The following is a 5,000-nucleotide window of genomic DNA, read 5'->3' as shown; positions in this document are numbered from 1 at the left end:
AGGCACCGGAATGCTTGGCCTTGGCTTGCCAAAGCAGGGCATTGCTGGGTTGGGCTCCCTTGGCCTTCCGGGCGCCTTGGACACTGTCTTGGGAAGACCATGGGCACAAGGCCATGGCATATGGTGGGGAATGGACCACGGTTGCCAAGGCTAGGCATATAGAGAGGAATCGCATTTTTGCCCGGATAGGCACCGGAATGCTTGGCCTTGGCTTGCCATAGCAGGGCATTGCTGGGTTGGGCTCCCTTGGCCTTCCGGGGGCCTTGGACGCTGTCTTGGGAAGACCATGGGCACAAGGCCATGGCATATAGTGAGGAATGGACCACGGTTGGCAAGGCTAGGCATATAGAGAGGAATGGACCACGGTTGCCAAGGTTGCGCAAGTTTTGGGCATTTTTTGCCCGGATATGCCCAAGTATGCCCCGATAGGCCCGTTACGCCCTGGTATGAACGCGTATGCCCGGATAGACTCGGTATGCCTTGGGATACATGCGTATGCCCCGATAGGCTTGGTACGCCCCGATATGCGCACGTGTGCCCCAGTAGGGCTCGGTATGCCCCGGTATGTACGCGTGTGCCCCGATAGGCCCGGTATGCCCCGATATGCACACGTGTGCCCCAATAGGGGTCGGTATGCCCCGGTAGGTACGCGTGTGCCCCGTAATGCACGTTTCGCAGATCTCCCCGCATGTCCCGCCCCTATATGTAATACTTACTTACTTACTTACTTTCTTTCTTGCTTGCTTGCTTGCTTGCAATGGTTGGGAGTGCCCGGCATGCCCCGCTGCAGAGACCAAGGGCGCAATGACTTGGCACCGCGGATGCCGGGACTCCGGCACTTCCCGTGGCACTGATGGTTGGTTCCAAAGACAAAAGGCCGTGCAAGGCCACCGCACCGCGGATGATTTTGCTCGTGCTGGCGCCGTTGTGTGGCCAAAGAACATGCGCGAATGCTCGTGTCGGAAGGGTTGGTGTCCTGGCCCCGCGGGTGTCACGAATGCTCGGTTGCGAAGACCATGGGACCAGAGCCATGGCACGTCGGATGATGGCTCCAGCTGGCGCCCCGGCACTTTCTGTGGCATTGATGCTCGGTTTCAAAGACAAACGTGCGCAGTGCCAGGGGACCGCGGATGACTGCTCGTGCTGGCCCCGTTGGGCGGCATTGATGGTCGGTTGCAAAGAAAATGCGCGATTGCTCGTGTCGGGGCCCGGCAAGCCAAGGCCAAGCGAGCCATGGCACGTCGGATGATGGCTCCAGCTGGCGCCCCGGCACTTTCTGTGGCATTGATGCTCGGTTTCAAAGACAAACGTGCGCAGGGCCAGGGGACCGCGGATGACTGCTCGTGCTGGCCCCGTTGGGCGGCATTGATGGTCGGTTGCAAAGAAAATGCGCGATTGCTCGTGTCGGGGCCTGGCAAGCCAAGGCCAAGCGAGCCATGGCAACGCGGATGATGGCTCGCTAGTGCTGGCGCCGTGCACAGTGGCCTCGCACACTCGCCCTGCACGCTTCCCTTGCACGCAGCCTTGCACACTAGCCTCGCATGCGAGCCTTGCACCCTAGCCATGCAAACTAGCCTTGCACGGTAGCCATGCACACAAGCCGTGCACATTAGCCATGCGCACAAGCCCCGCACACTAGCCTTGCGCACAACCCTTGCACACAAGCCATGCACTCGAGCAATGCACACAAGCCTTGCACTCAAGCAATGCACACAAGCCCTGGACACTAGCCTTGCACACGGGCCTGGCACACAAGCCTTGGGCACTAGCCTTGCGCACTAGCGTTCCACATGAGCCTTGCACACTAGCCTTGGACACTAGCCTTGCACACAGGCCTTGCACACTAGGCATGCTTGGGCGAGCTGATCCCGCATCAAGTCGACGGGTCTAGGCATTCTTGGGCGCAGATCCCGCATCGTCTCGTCGCGTCTGGGCGCAAACACGTCGCGTCTCGTTGCGTCTTCAGAAGTCGTCGCTAACAGCACCTTTGGTTGCCACTGGTGGTTAGGCTGGTTGGTTGCGCAAACCCTATAGGAGGGTGGCATGCTGGTGGGCGTTTTTGCCCGGATAGGCACTAGAATGTGCAGATTTTGGGCGTTTTTGCCTGGATAGGCTAAGGAATGGGCATGCTTTGGGCGTTTTTGCCCGGATAGGCACCGGAATGCTTGGCCTTGGCTTGTCCTAGCAAGGCATTGCTGGGTTGGGCTCCCTTGGCCTTTTGGGCGCCTTGGACGATGTCTTGCGAAGACCATGGGCACAAGGCCATGGCATATGGTGAGGAAAGGACCACGGTTGCCAAGGTTAGGCACCGGAATGCTTGGCCTTGGCTTGCCAAAGCAGGGCATTGCTGGGTTGGGCTCCCTTGGCCTTCCGGGCGCCTTGGACACTGTCTTGGGAAGACCATGGGCACAAGGCCATGGCATATGGTGGGGAATGGACCACGGTTGCCAAGGCTAGGCATATAGAGAGGAATTGCATTTTTGCCCGGATAGGCACCGGAATGCTTGGCCTTGGCTTGCCATAGCAGGGCATTGCTGGGTTGGGCTCCCTTGGCCTTCCGGGGGCCTTGGACGCTGTCTTGGGAAGACCATGGGCACAAGGCCATGGCATATAGTGAGGAATGGACCACGGTTGGCAAGGCTAGGCATATAGAGAGGAATGGACCACGGTTGCCAAGGTTGCGCAAGTTTTGGGCATTTTTTGCCCGGATATGCCCAAGTATGCCCCGATAGGCCCGTTACGCCCCGGTATGAACGCGTATGCCCGGATAGACTCGGTATGCCTTGGGATACATGCGTATGCCCCGATAGGCTTGGTACGCCCCGATATGCGCACGTGTGCCCCAGTAGGGCTCGGTATGCCCCGGTATGTACGCGTGTGCCCCGATAGGCCCGGTATGCCCCGATATGCACACGTGTGCCCCAATAGGGGTCGGTATGCCCCGGTAGGTACGCGTGTGCCCCGTAATGCACGTTTCGCAGATCTCCCCGCATGTCCCGCCCCTATATGTAATACTTACTTACTTACTTACTTTCTTTCTTGCTTGCTTGCTTGCTTGCAATGGTTGGGAGTGCCCGGCATGCCCCGCTGCAGAGACCAAGGGCGCAATGACTTGGCACCGCGGATGCCGGGACTCCGGCACTTCCCGTGGCACTGATGGTTGGTTCCAAAGACAAAAGGCCGTGCAAGGCCACCGCACCGCGGATGATTTTGCTCGTGCTGGCGCCGTTGTGTGGCCAAAGAACATGCGCGAATGCTCGTGTCGGAAGGGTTGGTGTCCTGGCCCCGCGGGTGTCACGAATGCTCGGTTGCGAAGACCATGGGACCAGAGCCATGGCACGTCGGATGATGGCTCCAGCTGGCGCCCCGGCACTTTCTGTGGCATTGATGCTCGGTTTCAAAGACAAACGTGCGCAGGGCCAGGGGACCGCGGATGACTGCTCGTGCTGGCCCCGTTGGGCGGCATTGATGGTCGGTTGCAAAGAAAATGCGCGATTGCTCGTGTCGGGGCCTGGCAAGCCAAGGCCAAGCGAGCCATGGCAACGCGGATGATGGCTCCAGCTGGCGCCCCGGCACTTTCTGTGGCATTGATGCTCGGTTTCGAAGACAAACGTGCGCAGGGCCAGGGGACCGCGGAGGACTGCTCGTGCTGGCCCCGTTGGGCGGCATTGATGGTGTGTTGCAGAGAGCATGTGCGATTGCAAGTGTCGGCCGGGTTTGGGTTCCCTTGGGCTTTCGGGTGCCTTGGACGCTGTCTTGCGAAGACCATGGGCACAAGGCCCCGTCCTGGCCCCTTGTTCGATTCGCTCTCGTCTTGCGCTTGCTTCCAAGGTCCTCCATGACCTTCCCCATGGCCTTGCTAGATCCCCCCCATGACGCATGACCTCTGTCCGTTGATTGGTTTTGAGTGCACACCATGCCCGGCTTGGCACCGTGTTGTCGCGTGAGTGGCATTTGGATCGTGCATGCTGGTGGGCTACCTGCCAATGCGCACAAGCCTTGCACACTAGCCTTGCGCACGAGCCTTGCACAAAAGCCTTGGACACAAGCCTTGCGCACAAGCCATGCGCACAAGCCTTGGACGCTAGCCTTGCACACAAGCCATGCATACAAGCCTTGCTCACAAGCCTTGGGCACTGGCCCATCGCAGTAGCCTTGCACACAAGCCTTGCGCACTAGCTTTGGGCACGAGCCTTGCGCACTTGCCTTGGGCACTAGCCTTGCACACAACCCTTGGGAACTAGCCTTGCGCACCAGCCTTGCCCACAAGCCTTGCACACCAGCCTTGCACACTAGCCTTGCATACAAGCCTTGCACACTAGCCTTGCACACAGGCCATGCTCACTAGCCTTGGGCACTAGCCTTGCACACAGACCTTGGGCACTAGCCTTGCGCACTAGCCTTGCCCACGAGCCTTGCACACTAGCCTTGCACGCAGGCCTTGCACGCTAGGCATGCTTGGGCCAGCAGCTCCCGCATCAAGTCGGCGGGTGTAGGCACGGTTGGGCGCAGATCCCGCATCGCCTCGTCGCGTCTGGGCGCAAACCCGTCGCGTCTCGTTGCGTCTTCAGAAGTCGTCGCTAACAGCACCTTTGGTTGCCACTGGTGGTTAGGCGGGTTGGTTGCGCAAACCCTATAGGAGGGTGGCATGCTGCGGGGCGCTGGAATGCGCAGGCTTAGGGCGTTTTTGCCCGGATAGGCACTGGAATGTGCTGGTTTTGGGCGTTTTTGCCTGGATAGGCTAAGGAATGGGCATGCTTTGGGCGTTTTCCCCGGATAGGCACTGGAATGGGCTGGTTTTGGGCGTTTTTGCCTGGATAGGCTAACGAATGGGGCATGCTTTGGGCGTTTTTGCCCGGGTAGGCACTGGAATGCCTGGCCTTGGCTGGGCATTGCTGGGTTGGGCTCCCTTGGCCTTTCAGGCGCCTTGGATGCTGTCTTGTGAAGACCATGGGCACAAGGCCATGGCATATAGTGGGGAATGGACCATGGTTGCCAAG

Source organism: Tasmannia lanceolata, unplaced genomic scaffold (genome assembly GCF_043159265.1).
Source record: "Tasmannia lanceolata isolate RefF3 unplaced genomic scaffold, GAP_Taslan_0.1 ptg000098l, whole genome shotgun sequence".
NCBI classification, from domain to species: Eukaryota; Viridiplantae; Streptophyta; class Magnoliopsida; order Canellales; family Winteraceae; genus Tasmannia; species Tasmannia lanceolata.
This window is presented reverse-complemented; position numbering follows the sequence as displayed.